We start from the raw sequence: 24941 nt of genomic DNA on the forward strand, positions 1-24941 counted from the left end.
TGTATGTCTAAACTACATCATTCTGGAAAAGGCAAAACTATGGAGACAGAAACACACACACACCCACACACAATTAGTAGTTGTCAGAGGATAGGAGGTAGGGAAGGATGAATAGTTATGACAATGGTAGATATATGTCATTCTATACTTGTCCAGACTCACATAATGTACGACACCAACTGATGTTGGCTGTGGACGCTGGGTGATAATGATGTGTCAGTGTAGGTTCATCGATGGTAACAAGTGTGCCCTCTGGTAAGGATTGTTGATAGTGGAGCAAGGCTGTACATATGTAGGAGCAGCGAGGTATACGGGAACTCTGTACTTTCCAATCAATTTTGCTATGAATCTAAAAATGAAGTTTATTAATTTTAAAAGACCATTAGGATCTTGAAATTTCTATTGGCCAGATGGCAACCAGGCCTGTGTATGCAAAAATGTGGTCACTGCTGCTTCAAATGAGTTAAGTGCACTTTGGGGACTTTTCATATTAACTTTAAAATATCTTCAAAGTGGTCAGGGCTGAGAGGTGTGCAGGAGGCAGTTAATTGATGTTTCTCTCTCATCGATGTTTCTAACTCTATCCCTCTCCCTTCTTCTCTGTAAAAAATCAATAACATTTTTTTTAAAAAAGTAAACCTTCAACTTTAAACTTCATTTACTGAAGAAAGGTGGCACAAACCCTGCCCCTTAAAAAAAAAAAAAAAAAAAAGACAGAAGGAAAGACAAAGAAAAAAAGGAGACACAGACACTGCCTCTCCTGGGAAGTCACTGAGGTGCACTGGGCGACCCAGTCCCGCCCACCTCAGGCAGCCTGCCCTCACCCCCTCAGCCCTCACCGGCCTCTGTGAGGGTCCCCCCTCTCCCCCCTCACCTCCCCCCCATCTGAGAAGCATGTCCTACACTACAGGGACGGAAGGAGGGATGAATGAGAGGGCCAGTAACAAAACCCCGACAACTCACAGTGACTCTCCAGGTCCTTCCTCCTGGCCACAGGAACAAATACTCCAGTTTTTGCACATCTCTTCTTCTTTAAAACCCAGTGCAAACGTGGCCGCCTCTGGGAACAAGCTCCCAATTCTCGGCACAGAAAACCTGGCTTCCCTCCTCTGTGCAGAGCATTCACCGAACTGTATGTAGTCACTGTATTTGGCTTTGTAGTGAAGACGTTTAACCATATTCAAAGCGGAGAGGATACTTCTCCCCAGGTATCTACCACTGAGCCTCATCAATCATGGACCTACAGCCAGCTCCCCCCATTCCCAGTCCTCACTAGATGACTGAAAGCACATTCCATACAAAAATTACTTTATTTGTAAACACTTCATTGTGTATGACCAGCAGATATACACAACTCCATCCTTACACCTAAAATAATGACTAATTCCTTAACATAAATCTCATATCTAGTGTTCCAATTTTCCCGATTGTCTCAGAGATGTATTTTATAGCTGATTTATTTGAACCCAGAGTGAAATAATGTTCCAAATTATAATCTCCTTATGTCTCTCAAGGCACGTTAAGCCTGTTGTATTTAATGACAATCAGCTGAAGAAACGGGGTCACGTGTCTTGCAGAACACCCAGCCTTCTGCACGCGGTGGCTTTCGCTTCATTGACATGGTTTTCCACATTCCCCCTCCATGGTATTTCCGGTAAAGTGGCAGTTAGTGCCAGGGCTCTGCAAGCCGGAGCCGTTCTCAGGGAGGGACCCAGCACTGGCCACAAGCGTGGTACGGAGAAGCAACCCCATTGATCCATGACTTAGTCAATGCCAGGACAAATCGGCCACGTTAATATATAAGCAGGTGCAGCCCTCCCCCCACCCCACTGCTCCCCCTTCTCACAGGATTCTTCCTGGGTCCAGGGCATGGTGTGGCCCTCACTTACCTTCTAACTGGGAAGTAATATCTGAGGCTAAAAGTTATGAAATAATCTAATCATTGATCTCATGTTCTGCTTTTAAAACATGAATTTATTGCGGTGGCATTAGTTAATAAAATTATACATGTTTCAGGTGTACAATTCTATAGCAAAAAAAAAAATATCTTCAAAAAGATTACACTGTGATTCAGCTTGTGAAACAGGAGCTATTATAGATGTGCACAGCACAGGCACAGAGCAGTGGGGAGTATATTTAATGTTCATGCAACAAATGCCAACGGAGTAGTAACCAAACTATATTTTCTTGAGAATACAGGCCCTAAGGAAGAATGGTCACCAAAGAGCACAAAGCCATACTATATTTATTTCTGAGATAAGCACAAAAAGACTATTAAAGGCAAGTCATATATATGAGATATTAACAAACCCTGAGAATAGATTTTTTTTTTTTAATTATGCAGTAAGGGCCCTAGCTAGTTTTGCTCAGTGGATAGAGCTTGGCCTGTGGACTAAAGGGCCCCAGGTTTAATTCCAGTCACATGCCTGGATTGTGCCCAGTAGGGGGTGTACAGGAGGCAGCTGATCAATGATTCTCTCTCATCATTGATGTTTCTATCTCTCTCTTCTTCTCCCTTCCTTTAAGAAATCGATAAAAATATATTTTTAAAAAATTAGTGAGGAAAAGCTGGTGTGACCATGTTGTGACTTAAATGATAAAAATTTTCATACAAAATAAAAATTGTAACTTATTAGAAAGCATCATGTAGTTTAATAGGCAGCACTTTTTCTTAGCAGTATATGTAATAATGTTTATTTTATAACCAATAGTATCTCAAGGCAAAAAAAAATGATTTTACCCCCTTATAGACTATCTATACATTCATTGATGATAAATTTTTCATAGTCCCTTAAACTACTACTGAGCCAGTGAACTAGCTGGTGAATATTTTCCCTTGATAGACGTGAAGGGAAATGGAAAACAAATACCCTTTGAGGTCTACACAGGGCAATAAAAGAGCCTTGTGCATGGAGGTTAACAGGTGAATACAATCAATGGAGACAGGCTAATTTATATAAGCAATTCCATGAAGGAAACTTGATGCACCTGGAAGCATATGAAAGCACCAAAATCATCAACATCGTCATCATCTTCTCAATAATCTCAATAAATGTCAACAGATTAAATTAGTTTATGAAATCATAAAGAGTCTCAGATTTACTGAAATGCAAAACCAACATGGATAGATCTTTGATAAATAATGATAAGCTAAGAAAAAAAAAAGTGCAGAAAGAGAATAAAACCATTCATGTGAATTTTAAAAACTCACAAAATAATTCTGTAGGTAACGTGTAGATACATTCATATGTACTAGAAGAACAGAAACATGGCCACACATGTGCTTCAAGATGGTGGCCATATCTGGGGACTATGGAAATGGGATTTGAGAAGGGTACAAAAGAGCAGAAAACTGTTTTTGCAGGGTGTGCTCTTTTATGATTATCACCTGCCATGACGGATGAATCCCATCTGCAGAGCCATTTGTCCTATCCCGGGGTTCAAAATAAATTCCTCATGTCACCTGTAATGGGTTAAGAAACGGGCTTTACTGAGCAAAGCGAGAACCCCTGTACCAGCAGACCTCGTTTTATTTTACTTCCCTTTATTGTGCTTCACAGGTGTTGTGTTTTTTACAAGTTGAAAGCAAGGCCTTCTCCTAGCAAAAGGATTTCAACTCGCTTTATTGTGACATTCGCTTTACCAGGATGGTCTGGGAACAGACCCACAGTATCTCCACGGTATCCCTGCCTAGAGAACCAGGATCAGCAAGAAGAGGAGACTCGGGGTCTCGATCTCTCCACCTTCACACAGAGACAGGTGAGTGTAGGGCTGGTAGAGGGATATTGCCCTCCTGTTTTTCTGCCTTTTTTATAGGTCAGGTTGAGAAAACTTTCATGTTGATAGGGGAAAACACAGGCTGCATGGTGCCTGGAGGTCAACGTTTTGGATGTCAGTTATTTGTAGACTTGTCTGGAAAAATCAGCTGTCCTTCACTTGAGGGTCGTGGAGCCCGTGGAAATTTGTTGAACCCCTACCAGGGTTAGAGGCCACCAGTGCATGGGAAGCTGAGCTAGTGGCCTCTAACCCTGGTAGGAGTAGCAGCCCCCCAACAGGGAGATGGGATGCCCTTAGTCTCAGCTGACCTGCTGCTCAAGCAACCTAGAGTGAGTTCCAAAATTATTTTCAGGAAACACAAACCAATGCGCCATGGTATTTGTAATGTTTTATGTCCTAGAAAAAAAAAATGAGGGAAGGGAATCTGAAGCAAAGTCCACAATAACTAACAGTTGTTAAATCCGAGTGGCATGTGTGTGAGTGCTTGTCACATTACCTTCTGCACTAAAAGGTACAAAGTCCTATTTGAAAGCCCCCTTCCCCATCCTCCATTCCCTCTGCTCCCCTATCCTGTAATCACTGCAATTTTGAAATTGCGGGTTGCTCCTGCTGTGATAGGAGTGTTGCTAAGAAGTCTCTCTCTTTTGTTTCTGCTTCTAGAGATTCTGGGTTGCTTTACATTGTGTTGGCTTTGTTCCCCTTTGTGACTATAACCGGCTGGGAATTAGTCTCTCATAACAAATACAACAGCGTCAAAAACCAAAGTCTAATTAACACAGTGTAAAAAGATGGGTAAGAAATTTTTTCTTGCAGGTGGCTGGATAATCAGTCCCTTCATTATGGTATCATCCATTAGAAGCCAGACATATATTCCCCAAAGGTTTTACATTTTTCCTCCACATAGAACCTAGTTTTGATCCAACATAAGAAAAGCGTTGTGACCAACCTGCTTCCTATGCTTTGACTTTGACTTTAATCTTTACAAAAAGCTGCGAGTGTGTTTTGAGTGTGTGCACATTCATGCAGTTGGTATCTATCAATTCATCTATCTATCATCTATCTATCTATCTATCTATCTATCTATCTATCTATCTTTCAATCTCTCTCCAGACCACTATTACCTCTTAATCTGCTAGTTCCTTTTGCTTCCTTCAACACTGAGAACAAGAACATGGCCTCTTTCCTCCTTGGGTGAAGCACTAATTAACAATTTTTTTACTTATCACTTTTAAGCCAGTCCTAGAATTTCTCTCCATTATAGAGAGATAACATAGAGTCCTCGTTTTACACCTACTAAAAGTAATTTTTATTTAGACCACAACCCTGAACTTTCTAATTATTTTTTCAAAGGACTCTCCCCTTTCCCTTCGAAAGGCCACTTTTTGATCTAGTTACATTTTTATATGGAAAACATCTTAAGCAGCTCCAGTTGCTGATTTTAGAAAGAATAAAAACAGAAATGATCCAAGCATTTGGCAAGAACCCTAGACCTGAGCAGCGAGCTGCTGATGCATTCCTGCTGCAGAAGTGATTTGTTTTGTTTTATGAACTTGTACAAGCAACTCCTTATTATTCACAGCAAAATAGTCGGTAAAAGGGAAAAGACCAGAACTCTGGGAGGGAGAGCTCACATTCAGTTCTTTAACCAACTTTTAAAAATATGTTTTATGTCAGTATCTAAATTACATGGAGCAGGCTGACACACTCTCTTTTTTTTTATTGTTGTTTTTGTTCAAACTCTATTCTGAAAGTGGGTGTGAAATAATTCCTTTACTCTTATTTCTGGATCGGCTCTGATGAGTTAGATATTAAATATGACTGGTTCAAATGTCACATCGATGCAGGGCATAAGTGTCAGCATTTAGATGGAGAATAATTGGATTCATATCTGTGTTATGTTTTGAAATTGCTGGGTCAGTTCTAAGTCTCCTGCTGTAAATTCTTCTCTGCAGGGCCAAGTAAAAGGAATGTGACAGATTTAATACCTAGAATAAGTTATTAACTGTAAGGAGCATAAAACAGTGGCACTGCTGAGCAGAGAACATTACACTGCTCATAATTCTGTAAGTGAAAATTAAAGTCTTTTTTATATCAGTGAAATATCTTTCTTCATCAACTCTCTTGCTCTACACAAGTAAGTTCTTTGTGTCTAATCTAACGTGGATCAATCACTTTTATTTGGCCATTTCACTCATGGATGTTTAGATTCTAAAACCCAAGTGTGAGAGCATGCATTTGATAAGAGAAGGGAGTTGTTTTAATGTATTGCTGCCCAAAAGGTCAAGTGGCTACTGTTGACTGCAGCCATGACCTTTCCAGAGAATGAGCCCTAGACCAAATCCCACCATAAAGACCATGAAATATTTTTTTGTTATAGTGTATACTTTCCTTTCTGTCATGGCCAAAAGGAGGGAGAACTAAAGTTTAGCCTCACCAGTTAACTAGAAGATTATTAGAAGAAGAAAAAAAAAAACAGAAGGGATGGGGAGTGGAGGGCAGGAGAGTAATCATAGAAAGGAAACGGGAAAGGGAGAACCCAAGAATCCAGGAGGGAAAGACACTGGTATTTCTCAGCCTTTCCTGGCAGCACCAGGATCTGGTGTAGTGGCTGGTGCTGGAAGACGGCTTGGATTTCTTTTCTGTGGCAGAATGTCAGCAGTGACCTGCCTGTGGTTGTGTGTGCCAGGCCACTCCTGCTGCAAGAAAATTCTCCATTTCTACAGCATCTTGAATCACAAACCTAGGGCAATTTAACGCCACAATTACATTCGCTCCACCATTTATTTTATTCAACATTGACTTGAATACCTCCAATAGAAGGAGTCCCTGTTAATAAAGTGCATGAATTGTAAGTTTGTAAGCTTTTCTCAAACTTTAATCATTCAGTACCATCTTCTCTAGTTTGCACACATCTATACAGGCACTGCTTTAAGCGCTTTATGAATTGAATTGAATTCTCTTAACAGTCCAGGGCCCCCTTTTGTTACAGATGAGGAAGCTCAAGGAAATTAAGTAACTTGCCCCAGGTGTTTCAGGGATACTGCAAATATTTTATTTTACTACTCAGAAATTTTGTCATATACACATCTCATCCATATATTACTTATCTACTATTTTACATTATTCACTTTTGTCTACTTAAATAAAGTCATAGTTAAGAAATCTTATCACTTCCATAAATGGAAAACAACTAATGCCATGAGTTTAATGTGATAATTATATTTTCAAATATTCATGGAGATAAATTGAACTCTCATATACTACTAAATGAAATGTAAAATAGTATAGCCACTGTGGGAAACAGTTTGGCAATTCCTCAAAAAGTTAAAGGTAGAGTTATCATAAGACCAAGCAATCCTACTGCTAGGTGACATTACCCAACAGCTTTGAAAACAGGAACTCAAATACTTGTATGTGGATGTTTCATCCATAATAGCCAAAAAGTGGAAACAACTTAAATGTCCACCAGCTAACTGATGGATGGGTGAACAAAATGTGGTACACCTACACAATGGAATATTATTTGGTCATAAAAAGAATCAAATACTAGCACCTGATACAAATGAATGAACCTTGAAAACACTATGTTAAGTGGATAAGGCTAGATACTAAAGGCCATAATAAATATTTATTCAGAATAGATATCCAAAATAGGTAAATGCATAGATACAAAATGTAAATTAGTGGTTTTTGGTAGACTGAGGGAATGGGAGAATGGGCAATGATTATTTAATGCCTATGGAATTTCTTTTGAAGATAATGAAAATGTCTTGGAATTAGAGAGTAGTGATCAATATAATTGGTGAATATATTAAAAGTCACTGAATTGCACACTTTAAAATGGTGAGTCTGATTATGTATAAATTATTTCTCAGTAAAGCTGATATTTAAATAAAAAATAATAAAAATTCCAAAGCTGCTTCAGGAATACTGCAGCTATTTTAATTTACTTACAAGGCAACTACTTTTCTTTGCAAATAGGACACAGGAAAAAATGGATTGTGAGGCTAGTAGAAATAATTATATAGATATGCACATATTTATGCATTAAATTTTTAAAAATTTTTTTCATTGATTCCAAAGAAGAAAGGAAAGGGAGAAAGATAGAAACATCAATGATGAGCCCTACCTGTTTTGGCCCAGAGCGTTGGCCTGCAGACTGAAGGGTCCCAATTTCCATCCAGTCAAGGGCATATGCCTGGGTTGCAGACTCGATCCCCAGTGTGGGGGGTGGGGGGTGCAGAAGGCAGCCAATCAATGATTCTCTTTCATCGTTGGTGTTTCTATCTCTCTCTCCCTCTTCCTTCCTCTCTGAAATAAAAAAAAAAAGAAAGAAAAAGAAGCATCAATGATAAGCGAGAATCACTGATCAGCTGCCTCCTGCATACCCCCCTTGGAGATCGAGCCCACATCCCGGCCATGTGCCCTGACTGGGAATGAACTATGACCTCCTGGTTCATAGGTCAACACTCAACCACTGAGCCACACCAGCCAGGCTATCCATTACATTTTAAAAGCTGTGTTTGTATTTCACCTAAAATAATTTCATATATTCTACCAGAAATAAAGGTGCCAAAGTTTAGAGAACACTCTTGAATATCATAGTAGTTAAGCTCCAGTATCAATAACCTGGGTTTGAATCTCAGTTCTAACACTATGTGAATTAGAAAAATCCTTCAATGTCTTTAAACCTGTTTCTTTATCTGTAAAATGGGATAACATTCCTGGTGGTGCCAGTATCAGGGAAGCCAGGTAGATTAATTTTTTTAAGAGAGCAACATTCTTTGAGCCCCTGCTCTAGGATAGCAAGGCAATATGCTAGACACATTATATTTAATTTATTAAATCTTCACAGAAACCTCAGAGATCCAATTTAAACATAATAAGCAAATGGATAGTCCTCACTATGCATAATTCCACTAACTGCTATTGAAAACATAATGCCTTTTACTCTGACATCCACTCACAAGATCACCTTCTTCAATTCTTTAAATTCAGATTCTATTATCTTACCATATCTTGTTTTTAAGATTATAAAACATCAATTTATGATAAAATTAAAAGGTTATGTCATTATTCTAACCTCTTATAAAAGTTGTGCCAAAAATTTATCTGAATTTTATTCACACTTCACATTTTACCAGTTGCTAGTGTTTTTACATACCTTCAAAAGGATTATATCTTAGAATACTGGAAGAATTTGCCCCCAAATCTATAAAAGTTGCCGAACAGAAAAGAAAAATAAATACAGAAACCATTACTCAACTTTTAACAGACACTAGGGTCTTGATATACCCTATTGGCATCTGAGAGGCCCACTCATGTACAACAGCATTCATTAACTAAAAATAAATTTCAAATGTGCAGATTCAGTGACAATAATAATAAACAAATGCCAAATTACTGAAATATATTATACCCTTGCACCAGCAATCAAAATGAGCTTGGAATCTCTGAAAGTCCATGTGGCCATGAAAGTATGGCCCCAACTGAATCAGAAACGCAAGTGTGAAAACCCTTTTCTTTTAAAGAGTCTATATAACATGTCCTGGGGTCATAATTCAAATACTCAGCATACTATTACTTCTATCTCTTAGTCTCGTGTTTGATTAAATGCTCAGGAACCTACCTCACAGGGAGATGCTATGTTGACCAGTCAACTTTGCAAAACAGTCAAGGTTACTGAAACAGGCTATGTTTATAAGACAGGGTCAAAAAAAGAATTTAAACGACTCCTAGTGCATCTGAGGTAATCCCTAGTTTAGTTTTTTTCAAAAGTTCCCAGTCTGTCCTTAATTATTTCTATTCAACTCACCCTTTACACATACAGAGCCAAGTAGGAGAATTGGACCCGTGGGTTTTACATTTTCATTAAAAGCCAGGGGTAACATATAACCAACGTGAATTGTGGGTGGCAGCTCACTTTATGATTTCTTCAGAGGAAATTTGACGGAACACATGGAGCTAGGCTGTGCAACAGGATCTCTATTTACTTTGCGAATGTGTGGGTGTAAATGGTATTTGGCAAGCATTCACCAAAACTTCTTACATTGGCCACCGCTGAATTATTGTCCTTTCTGCTACCTTTCAGTTACCAAATAAACAGGTTAGATTCATGACCCTTTTAAAATAGTACAAATACTTTTTAATTTGATGTAGTCCCATTTACCTATTTTTTTCTTTTGTTTCCCTTGCCCTAAGATATATTAGAAACCAATATTGATAAGAGAAATGTCCAAGATTTTACTGCCTGTTTTCTTCTAGGATTTTTATGGTTTTAAGTATAACATTTAAGTCTTTAATCCATTTTCAGTTTATTCCTGTGTGTGGTGAAAAAAGGTGGTCTGGTTTCTTTTCTTTCTTCCTTTCTTTTCTTTTCTTTTTTTTTTTTTTTCACATTTTTGTCCAATTTTCACAACACCACTTATTGAATAGACTATCTTTACCCCATTGTACATCCTTGCCTCCTTTGGCAAATATGAATTAACCTTAAAGGGGTAGCTTTATTTCTGGGCTCTCTGTTCTGTCCCCTTGACCTCTATGTCTGTTTTTATGCCAGCATTATTCTGTTTTGATTACTATGGCCTTATGGTATAGTTTGATATCAGGTAACATGATTCCTCCAACTTTGTTCTTCTTTCTCAAGATTTTTGCACAGCAAAGGAAACCATCAACAAAATGAAAAGACAACCTACTTGTAACCAAAATCAAGCTAATTTTAAAAGAGAAGAAAATTTCTTTTTACTTAGAACAGTCCTAAGTATTTAAAAACTGTTAGTACCAGGTACTGGTGATTTGTCTCATTTTGTGGGCCAGGAGATGAAGTGGCCATTCCTTTCTGGAGAGCAAACCAACAATATTGATGGTTACCAATCGGGGGGAGAAGGGGGAGATGTGGAATGGGTGAAAAATATGAAAGGGATTAAGAAGTACAAATTGTTTACTATAAGAATAGTCATGGAGATGTAAAGGACAGCATAAGAAACATAGTAAATAATATTATTATAACTATGTATGGTGTTAGATAAATATGAGATTTGTTGGGGTTATAACTTCATAAGTTATGTAAATGTCTAATCACTATGTTCTACACCTGGAACTAATGCAACATTGTATGTCAACTGTAATTGAAAAATATTTTCTTACAAAGATGTAAATATGCCTACCTTCTGATGCAACAATTTCAATTCCAGTAATATAATAAATCCTAAGGAAATAATCAAATGAAAGAACAAAAATAAATATATTGTATTATTATATTATTATTCCCATTTTTTCTTGGCCCAGTCCAACTTCTTCAAAATCATGAGTTTGTTCTAAATTTGAAAATTTTCTCTATGTGACAAAACTGACCTACCTATAGGTTCAATGCTTTGGACTTAATCAAATTCATTCGCATTCTAGATGGATTACAATGGACACATATTTCAAAGCTAGAATTTAGTTTGTGACCATGGAATGAACAACTTTAAGTAAGAGATGCTGAATATTCAACTGTGGCCTCATCCTAACCAGAAGTTCCTAAACTAGCCATAACTGAAAATCATCTAGGGAATTTTTAATGCAGACTTTCAGACCCAATCTCAAATCTGCTGAGTTAAAAACTTCAGGAACAGAGCTCAGGAATTTATATTTATAGCAGCTTCCCCAAGAAATAATAATGCAGACTACAGACACCTGTCTCTGGACTGAAATTTGGAAACCACCCCTCTTACCACCTGGATTTGACAGTTTATTTATTTAACAAAGTGTTTCTAAAAATTTGTGTATTTTTTCTGTGGTGCTACAAAAGAAATAGAGAACACAATCCTGTTCTCAAGCTTACTGAGACAGAATTTCCCAAAATGTATTCCATGAGATATTTATAGGTATTACATTAAAAAAAAAGTGATTCATGATCAAATAACTGTGGCAAACTCTAGGTTAAACAAATATTATATTTCTTCACTTCAGAATTTCTCAGGGCCTTTAATAGGTTATGGCTTTCCAAGAGAAAAGTCAAACTTCTTTGTACATGAAATTCTTTTATCCAGAGCTTGTCTTAGGACTAGTGTTCCAAAGAATACAGTTTTGGAAATGATGAACTAAATTATTTCTTAGGAACAATGACCATGACTTCATTCACTTTTTTAATCCTTCATAGTATCTAATTAGAACAAGGCTTAATAACACATAAAAGGTTAGTTAAATTAATTCTCATAATCTAAAGGGTAAGTTGATCATCCAAATGGATAATGTTTCCAAGTGCCCACAGGGTAAATCTGTCACTGATTCCATTACCTATTTCATTTCTCCTTTTGGAGTGTTGGCTCATATTGGTGCCACTAATAAAGCAATAGTTCCCTTGTGAATTGTCAATTAATTTTTCTTCTACCAATACTCAAAAATCAGGTTTTATAGATTATCACTAGAGGCCCATTGCACGAAAAGATTCATGCAATAGGCCTTCCTTCCCTTGGCTTCCAGCACCGATTTTCCTCTGGCATCTAGGACCCAGGCCTTCATTCCAGCCAGAGTCTGCCTTCTTCATCTTTGCTGCAGACTCAGCCAGAGTCTGCCTCCTTCGTCTTCTCTGCAGTCTTGTCTTTGCTGTGGCACTCTGCTCCTGTAGATCCTTTTGCCCCCTGCCTTCCCTCTCATAGCAGGCATCCTTCCCTGCCCAGCTACTCTACACCTGGAGCAGTTGGGCAGTCACCATCTTTGTCCTTCTAATATGCATATTCTCTCCTGATTGGCTGGTGGGTGTAGTTGAGTGATGGTCAATTTGCATGTTTCTCTTTTGTTAGTGTAGATAGTTAAACTAAGAAGGAAGTTGTGGCTGTGGAATGATGTTGGAACTGTGACAGGAAAAACACTGTAGGAGCCGAGGAACTTAGCATCCATCAGGAGCTGAAATTGGTACATACATGTACCATTGCAGGAATAGAAAGACACCAAGAATAAAAAGAATTGCAGCCCATGAAAACAGCTTATGAATCCTGTGGCTGATTCTAGCATAAGTACCTCACTGGGTGTTACCTGACTAGCTGTGGTGGAGGAAACCATAAGACATCATAGAAAAGAGAACTCGGCAAATGAAGGATAAGAGGAAAATCAAAATAACAGTTTCTGCCATCAAGTCACCTTTTCCAGGACTGAAGCAAACTTATTTGATATTTTTAGTTTGCTTGCTTCTAAACGACATGAAATGCTTCCCTTCCACAAAGCTGGAGTCAAAAATCAAATGATTAAGAACTGAGGTTTTACATTTTATCTTTTAATATTGGGAACTGGGGGCAGAAAAAAAAGACCATATCTTAGAGTGGTTTGAAACCAAATTGTTTTTCATAGTCTGCATCAGGCTTTGATGAAATGGGGTGGTTTTCATGATGTCATCCACATGGTTTAAATAAACAGTGTACTAAGGTTAACAAGCTGCAATCGTAACAGAACTAGTGGGGGATTATAGTCGAGCTAATTTGATCAATTACTTTTAGTTCCAGAGGTCTCTAGATGAGACAGAAGCCAGTATACACATGTTGGCAGATGAAAAATCAGTTTGGTCAACACATACCCTGATGGTAACATTCCTTCAGACTTCATTTTTCATCCCCAAGAGAGGAGAATCCCACTAATTCCAATCACTGCTACTCAAAAGCAGCCAGAAAGATAACTGTAAATATTTTCAGGAGCCAGAAACTTGCATTCCATAGGGTACACTAAGATTAGTCTATTAGCTCTTCCATTGGGCATTTAAATGTTGTGTTTTAGGTTTTCCTTGTATTATCTTCCTATTAAAAATTAATTAGAACTAGAATTAACTAAAGTTCTTAGTTCATATTAAGACCTCCTTAAAAGTTGATATTTTCTAATTATAAATATTACTCAGTTATATAAAGCTAGTAAACAGTTTCATATATGTGGAGTATATGCATGAGTTGAGTTTATCAGCTTTAAAACATGGTGACTATAAGGAGGTGGTTTCTTTGGTATATAAAAGGAAGAAAGAGGTGATTTTTTTTTTAAGCTATGTAAATTCCACAGTATTTTCACTATATACAAGACACTGGCTTGGTGTACAAAGCACAAAGTTGTATAAGTCATTATACATCCTGACCTCATTGACTAGTACCGTGGTTGACAAACTGCGGCTTGCAAACCACATGCAGCTCTTTGGCCCCTTGAGTGTGGCTCTTCCAGAAAATACCACAGCCTGGATGAGTCTATTGAAGAAGTGGTGTTAGAAGAAGTTTAAGTTTAAAAAATTTGGCTCTCAAAAGAAATTTCAGCCGAAACCGCTTTGGCTCAGTGGATACAGTGTCAGCCTGCAGACTGAAGGGTCCCGGGTTGGATTCCTATCAAGGGCATGTACCTTGGCTGTGGGCACATCCCCAGTAGGGGGCGTGCAAGAGGCAGCTGATCGATGACTCTCTCTCATGGATGTTTCTATCTCCCTTCCTCTCTGTAAAAAAATCAATAAAATATATATTTTAAAAAAAGGTTTAAAAAGATAAAAAGAAATTTCAATTGTTGTACTGTTGATATTTGGCTCTGTTGACTAATGAGATTGCCAACCACTGGACTAGTAGAGATGATGGTATGTACACCAAAAACTATAACCCTATGTAGATATTCTACAGAAGAAACATAAAAGATCTCTAGAGGAGTCAAAATATGGCATGATTTCATCTGATAACAGAAATCAAGAAAAAATTCCTGGAGAGCTTTAATTTGAGATGTTTAGGCCAAGATGCAGGCATTTGAGCATAAGGAATAAGTCATGGATAGCATGGAGACGGGAAATGAGTTATGTCTAAGGAATACTAAGGAATTGCTTTTGGCATACTCAGAAAAATTGTATCTATAGAAGGGAAAAAAATAAAGACACAAAGGTAAGATGGGATCATTTTTTGAAAGAATTTGAATTCCAGTGAATTTGAGGTTGGGCTAATAGTGTAGGGAGTTGTTGAAAGTTTTGGTGATGAAAATATCAAAATCAGAAAAATTAACCTAGAATAGTATCCAGACACTATTGAAGCTGTTGGATAAAACCAACTCCATAGGTATATTAAAAAAAAAAAAAAAAAAAAAAAGATGGTGCTAACAACAGTGATATGAAAAAACTGAGAAAGTGGAGTCATTTTGCTGGGTTTAGTTACATTTAGCATTTGGATACTCTGATCCAAAAATTCTTACATCTTAGAAAGTTGTTGAGGGGAGATGAAGAGGGCCTTTGGGAATTAGTTGTTGCAGAATGGAGTCCCTCCAGCAAGCATTTCAGGTTCCCATTTAGCAAATACTTAATAGGGTCTTAATATGTGCCCGACACTCTGGCTAGGCATGGTTAGAAAAACAACTATATAAAACAGAGACATGAAGTTTAGAATCTCATAGTTTCTCACTCTGGTTATATCACTTATTTGCTGCGCAACTAAAGCAATTAACATTTTTGGAAATGCTCCGCTTGTTTATATCCTTGGGAATATTGATTGCACGTGTTTAAGTTGTGGTATTAGATTTTTAGGTGTAAAATCGTTTGGGATCATGGGGGAGTTAATGGGAATACTATTATAGTCAGTCATGAGGACTGGTGGAGGCAAGAAACGAGGTGAAAGCCAAAATCCCCGTCAGAGTGGAGAAACACAGCGCATGGGAAATGCTTTAGAGAGGGCTCTGAGGTTAGAAGCAAAGCCAAGCTTTCCACTAGTACATCACTTTCCAGTGTGAGAGCCAGTAGCACTCCCACGCGGAGTATAAGCCTTGGATCCAGAGGCCGGAGGGATTATATACCGGCGTAGGTTTCAGAAAAGGGACCCTGTACAGTAGGAGACAATAGAGAAGGATCTTCTTACAGTCACTGAGTTGATACTTACAAGTGCCTTGCTCAGTGCTACTTGCTGAGTGTACAGTGGTGAGCAAACCAGACATGACCTCTGACATCATGAAGGTTATAGTCTAGTGAAGATGGCAGATATTAATTAAATCTCCGTGATCGGTGCTTTTAAAAAGAGGTGCACAGTTCAGCAAGACCCTCTGCTGGGGGACTTTTTACTTAGATTGGGGATCAAGAGGGCTGCTCCGAGGACATAACTTTGAACAAAGAATGACGTCAGCCTTCAACCAACTCCTTTATTGGGGTTGGCAGCAGACTACTTCTTGGTTCTATTCCTATTGGTCACTAGAACATCCAGCTGTGGAATCCTGAAAGAACAAAATGTCAAAAGATCCAAGAATGCAGTGACTGCAATACACAGAGAAACAGAAATTATTCAAGGTCTAGCCGTGGTTATCATAGAAGCACTATTGCACAGTGTAGAAAACAGAGTCTGGCATCCAATCCCATGTGGCTTGAGGGAAATTATTGAGTCTCTGTAATCCTCTTAATGTAAGATGAAAATAGTAAGAGTGTACATCCCTATAATTCTCTTGTGAGAATTAAGTAATCCACAAAACTCAAAGCACAGTTTCTAGCATTGTTCCTTCATAAATCTTAGCAATTATCCTCCTGGATAAGGATTATTTTTTTGGATAAGGATTTTTAATTGAGCTATAATTCATGTATCATAAAAATTACCCTCAGAAATTGTGTAATTCAGTGGTTTTAGTATATTTACAAGGTTCACTACTATCTAATTTCAGAACATTTTTATTACCCCAAAAAGAAATCCCATATCCATTGGCAGTCACTCTCCGTTTTACTTTTTTGCAGCCTGTGACAAGCACTAATCTACTTTCTGCCTCTATTCTGGACATTTCGTGTAAAGGAATCGATAATATGTGGCCTTTTGTATCTGGCTTGTTTTGCTTAGCATATTTTCAATGTTCTTTCATGTTGTATAGCATGTATCAGTACTTCATTCCTTTTGAGGCTGAATAATGTTCCAGCATATAGATATACCACACAATTTTATTTATCAGTTTATTAGTTAATGGACATTCAGGTTGTTTATAGTTTTGGGCTATTAGGAATAATGCTGCTATGAATATTAGTGTACAACTTTTTATGTGGACAAATGGTGCCAATTCTCTTGAGGATGTATATAGAAGTAGAATTGCTAGATTCCATGTGCATTTCATTTATATTTTACCTTTTGTGGGAACAGCCAAAATGTTTCTCAAAACTGTTGCACCATCTTACATTCCCACCAGCAATGCATGAGGATTCCAATTTCTTCACATCCCACCAACACTTGTTATTGTCCATCTCTTTCCGTTTAGCCATCCTACTGAGCGTAAAGTGCTATCTTATTGTGCTTTTACTTGCATTTCTCTAATAACAAATGATGTTTTGCATCTTTCACATGCTTGTCCATCTGTGTAACTTCTTAGAAGAAAAATCAATTCACATCAGTGCCCATTGTTTAATTGGGTTATTTATTCTATTATTGTTGTGTTGGATAGAGATTTGATTAAAAGGTTTTATTCACTCCCACTAATCCTGATGAAACAAAATCAGCTCTCCAAGAAGGAACAGGTCGTTATTTCTTTTTTTCTGCCTTAGTAAATAGTAGGTGCTCCAGAAATAGCAGGCACTGAGGTTCTTTTGTGGCTAGGCAGAAGAGCAGGCCAGACATCCTCCTCACATGTATCTCCCCTTCTTCAAACCCTGGCCCTTCTCCCTTTCCATGTTGAAACTCTACCTTGTCCTCCTACCCTGAGCTCTCCCACTTTAGTCTCGCAGTGCCATCTTAAGACATTTCTTTATACCAGTAGAGTCCAGAGGGGCAAGGAACTATAAGGTTACCTGTCACGTGCCTCCCTTCTCAGCACAAGGCCTGGAAGGCCATAAGAATAAGAACAAACAACTTACTTTTTCTGATCTCTTCTACTGATTCTGAACCCTGACAGTACTGAGGCTGTTAGAGGCAATTATTGGCGTGTGTGTTGGGGGCGGGGGCGGGAGGGAATCCAAGAACTAATGGCAGAAAGTTGATGCTACCTCCTTAGGAACTCTGAGGCCTGAGGCAAGTTATCTACTCTTTGGAGTTTGGTTTTCCTTACCTGCAAAATAAGATGATAATTTTCAGATAACAATTTGGTCTTCCTCTACCTATCTTGGAATAATTTTGTGAAGACAAAATGACCTAATGTATGTAAAGGTGCCTTGTAAAACACTATATAAATGAAAGTTTTATTATCCAAGAGTGAGAACTCAACTTCTATATGGCATCACATTGTGGTTGAATAAGCTCCAGAAAAGTGAATCTCTTTATACAATACCTCCTGGTAATTTCCACAATATGTAGTTTATATATAGAGTGTGGTTTTTCATTTGAGAGATTGTATAATTCTATGTTGTAGATGTTTGCAAACACTTTAATTGAAAATGAGCTAACAATTATAATATTTGCAAACACTTTAATTGAAAATGAGTTAACAATTATAATATTCTACATTCAATTCATTCACACATAGATATGTTAAATAAATTCTTATTTCTCCACACAGATATTTTATTCTCAAAATAAAGTAAATATTCAACATTATATACTTAAAGTAAAAATCTGAACTAGAATTGTTTTCTAACTTATTTTAAGTACTTACATTTACTTCATCTAATCCTCCCAATATTCAAATGAGAAAAATGCCATGATTTTCCCCATTTTCCAGATAAGAAAACTGAGACATAACAAAGTCAAGGTCACCTATCATAAGATACTAATCTGGGATTAGGAATTTAGTCTATTGAATTCAGCTCTTAACCCCATGCAGTGACATATCAGCCAGAAAAAGAATTCTAAGGAAATGGAGGCTCTGTGATATACTAAAGAGAAAAAGAAATCTACGAATTGGAGGGTGATTCCCTCTGCATTCACTCGTGTTATTTCATTGAAGGATTACCTTAGAATCCACAAAAGAATCAAAAGAACTAGAAAATATCATTGATTTATGAATAAGGGGTTGATTCCCATTTGAGCTTTATTTGAGAAGCGAGGAAAACTTCATTGAGAGTCAGAATTGTGAAACAAAGCTATGAATTATTAAAGGGAGTTACAATATTTACTTTTCTGAAGAGCACTAAGCAGGGTAAATCTCATTTTCCATAGCCTCCACTAAATTCAATTAGGAGTCAAAGCAGTGAACAAAACTAGTTAAGTTACAGACACCATAAGAATACTATAGCACAGAAACCGGTTTGGCTCAAAGGATAGAGCGTTGGCCTGCGGACTGAAAGGTCCCGGGTTCGATTCCGGTCAAGGGCACGTACCTTGGTTTCGGGCACATCCCAGTGGAGGGTGTGCAAGAGGCAGCTCGTCGATGTTTCTCTCTCATCGACGGTTCTAACTCTCTATCCCTCTCAATTCCTCTCTGTGTAAAATCAATAAAAATATATTTTTAAAAAAAAAAGAATACTATAGCATATGAATGTTTATAAAGAAAAAATTCAAATGCTGAAGAAAAAGAAAAAAACTAAAAATCCTTTAAAAGCCAATAGTACAAAAAAAAAAATTGAAAAATTACTTTAAAAAACTGTGGTTACCCAGGTTTTTTAAATCCCTAGATGTAATAGTATATGTTAAGTATAAATAGACTAGAGGCCCAGGGCACAAAATTTGTGTACAGAGTGTGGGGGGTGGGAGGGTCCCCTCAGCTGAGCCTGCATCCTCTCCAATCTGGGACCCCTTAAGGGATCTCCTACTGCCCATTTAGGCCTAATCCCACAGGCAGTCAGACATCCCTCTCACAATCCGGACTACTGGCTCCTAATTGATCGCCTGATGCCTGCCTGATTGTCCCTAACCGCTTCTGCCTGCCAGCCTGATCACCCCCTAACTGCTCCCCTCCTGGCCTGATCACCCCCAACTGCCCTCCTCTGTAGGTCTGATTGCCCACAACTGCCCTCCTCTGATGGTCATCTTATGATGACATTGCACTGGGGCATCATGCCACCTAGGCTTTTATTATATAGGATATACTCATATACCCACTTTTATTCAAATCATGTAAAATATACTATGGATGTTCTGTGTAAAGATGTGCATACAAATTAATATAGGAATCAAATACCCATCTTATGGATAAATATATGTAATATATATTTTTATATACGGTATTCATACATAATTTTAAATTGTTCTCAGCAGTAAAGGTAGATTTTTTTTTCTTTTAGAAATAATAAAACAGTCCAAATCAAGTTATATAAATGTTCTTGGTGTCACACTCCTACCACACTAACTCCTATCTTTTATGTTCTTTATAATCTTGATTTTGTTCTTTTTACCTTGTCTCATCCTCTTGCCAATTACAAACTTGCTGTTTTTAAACCATCCACTTGATTCATCCTTTAAAAGAAAGGACATGAACTCTACTGTTACAAACTATAAAATTACAATATTTGTTGTTTGCAAATCACCAGTTTAAAATTAAACCCAGCAGTAAGGGTCTTTTAGTTAAAACTGATGTTTGGTTTCTCTTACCTTTTTCATGTACAGTCCGAGACAGAGCATAGATTCTAACATAAACAATGAGTGCGGACTTGAACCTTTAATGAACTACCTAATTCTTTTTTTTTTTTTTTTTTTTCAGTTAGGTTACTATTTTGCCCAGCATGCTATAAATAGGATTTTTCAGAAATCCTGCCAACTCAATACTTTTTTTTGTATCAAATGTAGCTTCTAATTTCCATTCCAGTTTGAAATACTGTCGGAGTATTCTGCCTCAAAGTGTGACAGGCAACACTGTGTGATGGATGTCAGGAGCCTATTAAACATAGTCACACAGTAATGTATTTACTATGGAAGCAGTTGGATTATTTGAGTAGTTCCAACAAACCAAATGCTTCTGTGAATAAGAACTGAGTTCCATAAGTGCTTCTAAAACAGGCCTAGACCAACTTAGTACGCAAAAATGCAGGTAACATGACTGTCAGTGGAGGATGGTTTAAAGGGTAGAAGACATTTTCATAGATGGTTTTCACCATACTAAAACATACACTTTGGGACATACATACTCATATACATGCGCATGCCTTAAGGACCCAAGTTACCGATAAATTCATTCAATTTTCCATTTTAATGATCCTTTCAGATATTTCTTTGTGGAAAGCAAGTCCAATGCCAAATTTTACATGGATATCTTATTCCCCAAATACACTTTAGTGAAATAAAATTGATGCTAATGAAAGTGTAGATTTAAGTCTAATACTTGGAAATAGTTACAAAATAATAAACCATAATTTTTTAAAGAAAATATTTAAGTTACCTATGTCTTCTCTATAATTTGGTTTATTCTTCATTCAGGTGGGAGAGGTATGGGGGAGAGTATGCTATATCAAAAGTATTTGTTAAACCCTGGCCGGTTTTACTCAGTGGTTAGAGTGTCGAACCGCAGACTGAAAGATCATGAATTCATTTCCTGTCAAGGGCATGTGCCTTGGTTGTGGGCTTGATCCTCAGCTTTGGTCTAGGTGCAAGCAGTAGGCAACCAATCGATGTATTAAGTCCTTAACTTAAAAGACCCTCAAAATCCCTTTCCTATCTCTCCAACCTTACTCCTATCACACCCCCTATCAAAGTCCACCCAATTTCTGACTAGCCTTCTTTCACTTTATCAACATAGATAAACCTATATGTTTGTTCCTAAAGAGAGAATTACTTGAAAGAACACTGATTTCTCCATATGATCACAATATTAACAAGAGGCCAGTCTCATAGGGAGAAGTTGTAGTTGTTTGTTAAGTACGAAAAAATAAGGGAGAACCGAAACCAGTTTGGCTCAGTGGATAGAGCGTCGGCCTTTGAACTGAAAGGTCACAGGTTCGATTCTGGTCAAGGGCATGTACCTTGGTTGCAGGCACATTCCCAGTAGGGTGTGTGCGGGAGGCAGCTGTTCGATGTTTCTCTCTTATCAATGTTTCTAACTCTCTATCCTTTTCCCTTTCTCTCTGTAAAAAAAAATCAATAAAATGTTTTGTTTTGTTTTGTTTTTAAAGTAGGGGAGAGGAATAAGACAAGCACCACAGAACTACTCTGCTCTCCCACACTAATGCTGCTGAGATACTGTCCAAAGAGAAAAGTTATATTCATGTTAAGTCTCAAAGTTTAGTTGTCACTGGCTGTGTACTGCTTCCAGACTATTTTTTCTGGGCCATGTATAATCAAGGCTTTCAACCTTGAAAAGATTAGGGCATCATTCTTTCATCTTTCCCCTCTCACTTTGAAAAAATTTTTGTATCTTGTGTACCAGAGAGATCACAAGGCATATGAGAAAACACAGATTGTGAAGTGGGGAGAATTGATTAAATTCGGAAAGGCAAATCAACAAATTTTGTCAATTACTTATTTCTGCAATATCTCACAGTATGAATCACAATTTATACACTGATACCATTAAAAACTGCTGTACCTGTTTGCCACCCTAATATGTAAAAAGTCGGGGGCCTAAAACAACTGGATAGACAACTGAACACAGACTGCGTGGGCGACAAGGCCAGCAGGGGGGTTAGTGAAAGACAACCAAATGACTGAACAACAGGGGGAACAGTGGGGTATGAACAGACGGGGGGACGGGGACATGCACGTGCGTGCGCAGTTGGGGATGAACAGGCTGGTTGGGGAGGCAGTTAGGGGCACCCAGGCCAGCAGGGGGGTAGTTAGGGGCAATTAGACCAGCAGGCAGAGGCAGTTAGGGGTGATCAGGCTGGCAGGGGGGCAGTTAGGAGCCAGCAGTCCCAAATTGTGAGAGGGATATCTGACTGCTGGGTTAGGCCTGATTCCCGGGATCGAACCTAAACTGGCAGTCAGACATCATCTGAGGGGTCCCGGATTGGAGAGGATGCAGGCTGGGCTAAGGGGAACGCGCCCCCCCCCCCCCCCCCCCGCTTTGTGCACCAGATCTCTAGTTATAAATATAATTAAAAGTATATGGATTAAGATAGAAACTTGATGTAGGACAGGACCACTTGCCTAAAAGGAAAGATTTATTCTGTCTACATAACCAATGTCAAAAATCTTCCTAACACTGTCAAGTAATCAGTATGTCACAGCTTTCCCCCATGAGGGGAAACAAAATCTAATGATCATTGACTCTCTCTGAAAACAGGCAAAATCTCATTAACAGATGGGTGACTGTCAATTAGCCATTTGTTAACCAGTGTGCATGTCTTGGCAGCTCTCACACAATCTTAACAAAATGGAGAGAAGGCATAAACAAGGATGAAGGGCTGAGTTCTCCTGAATTGCATTTATAATTTTTCATGAAAACTTACATCCTTGATAGAAAAATAATTTGATGGGAAAATAATATTAAGAGGAAAAGAAACACTTGTCCAACATAAATGGAGCCCTTTTTCTAAGATCTTTATGGATTGCTATGTTTCTCAGAACAGTTCTCTTTCTCACTTTAGAGCTGCTGATATCAGAAATACCAAAGAGTTACTACAGCTCTAAGTAACTCTCTGTAGTGTTCTTTTTTTTTAATTTTTTTATTTGTTTGTTTGTTTATTTATTTATTTATTTTAGCTTCCATTCATTGAAGGAAATATTTTATTCAAATTCCTAAAACAAATTTAAGATGTTATGTTAGGTTTGAAGAAAAAGGCCCAGTTAAAAAAATGAAAACAAGGTTTTGATTTGATAGAAGCTGAAATAGGTGTATACATTCTATTTTTTTTTTAAATGTATTTTATTGATTTTTGTACAGAGAGGAAGGGAGAGAGATAGAGAGTTAGAAACATCAATGAGAGAGTCATTGATCAGCTGCCTTTTGCAAACCCCCTACTGGGGATATGCCCGCAACCAAGGTACATGCCCTTGACCGGAATCGAACCCGGGGCCCTTCAGTCCCCAAGCCGACGCTCTATCCATTGAGCCAAACCGGTCCCGGCAGGTGTATACATTCTAATCAAAGATCTGTCCCATGGGGCACTTTTCAAGTTTTCAAAAGTCTGCCAGGCCAAACCCTTAGCCGCCTTTGCTGTTTTTGCTTTGCTTTTCCCCTTTCCTTTTTCTCGCTTTGCTTTCAGACTTTTTCTTTGCCTCTGGTTCATCCTTATGGGATAGTGTCCATGCTGGTCTAGAAGACTCTCTTTGTTTCTCTTAATGTCAGTCTCCATTTTTATGTCATCTTTGTCATCTTTGACCACACTGGGTTTTCTCTTCAGAATGTTTGGGGACCACCACAGTTGCTATCTCATGAATATCTTTCATTAAAACATCAGTATCTACTTTAAGAATACTTTTAAGTCTGCTAAGCTCCTTTGGGGCATTCTTTTTTCTCTTTTCAGCTTGCATCTTCCTTTTCCACCTACTCCATAAGCTTTTTGCCATATTTTATCTCCACAGGTTCACCACTTAATGGCCCACACACTCCAGATGACCAGAAGCTCTGTAGTGTTCTTTTTAAATTTATTTTGGACAGGAAGGGAGGGAGCGGGAGAAAGAGAGAGAGAGAGAGAGAGAGAGAGAGAGAGAGAGAGAGAGAGAGAGAGATCAATGATGAGAGAGAATTATTAATCATCTGTCTCCTGCACAGCTCCTTCTGAGGATTGAGTTCACTATCCAGTCATGTAGCCCTGACCAGGAATCGAACCAGCAACCATTCAGTGCATGGGACAATGCCCAACCAACTGAGCCACACTGCCCAGGGCTGTCCTCTGTTTTTTGAGACCACCTATTACTGAGACATGCCACTCTAGGTAGAGTCTAGATCAAGTGTTTCTCAGACTTCAGTGTTTATAATAATCTCCTGGGGATCTAGTTAAATATGTCGATTCTGACATAGCTCCCAAATAATGTTGATGCTGCTAGACTGCAGCCACATCTTGAGTAGTAAGGTTCCAGACAGGGGTACTCAAACTTCAGCATGTATCAGAATTACCTGCAGGGCTAGTTAAAACACAAATTGCTGTCCCAAATTTCTGATTTATATGACCAGAGGCAGAAATTAGACTAATTTGGCTGCAAGTAAAGGAATGCTGGCAGCCACCAGAAACTCCAAAAGGAAAAAATTTATAAATTGGATTCTCCCCTAGAGCCTCCATTGCCCTGCAATACCCTGAGTCTAGGTTGGTGCCTGAAAACTTGCATTTCTAATGAATTCACAGGTGATAAAGGCACTGCTGATTTTAGGATGATTTGTAAATTACTGTTCTAGGCCATATTTTTAGGGAGGTATCACTGAGAAATAAATATCTTTCCAGAGCTTATGATTTTTTTTCTTTTTCTAAACTCTTTGTAGAGTTCTGG

At 38.1% G+C, this 24941-nt stretch overlaps 1 pseudogene across 1 annotated transcript; it reads right to left on the reverse strand.

The window, feature by feature from the left end:
• Nucleotides 1-15905: 15905 nt before the first annotated feature.
• On the reverse strand, nucleotides 15906-24037 carry LOC311621728 (protein LLP homolog; annotated as a pseudogene). The gene is made up of 2 exons: nucleotides 23623-24037; nucleotides 15906-15997 (listed from the first exon to the last, which is right to left on the reverse strand). The product of its transcript is annotated as a protein LLP homolog (transcript).
• Between the last annotated feature and the right edge of the window lie 904 nt (nucleotides 24038-24941).

This window comes from Pipistrellus hanaki, assembly GCF_964339955.1.
Source record: "Pipistrellus hanaki genome assembly, chromosome: 4".
Classification (NCBI taxonomy): domain Eukaryota; kingdom Metazoa; phylum Chordata; class Mammalia; order Chiroptera; family Vespertilionidae; genus Pipistrellus; species Pipistrellus hanaki.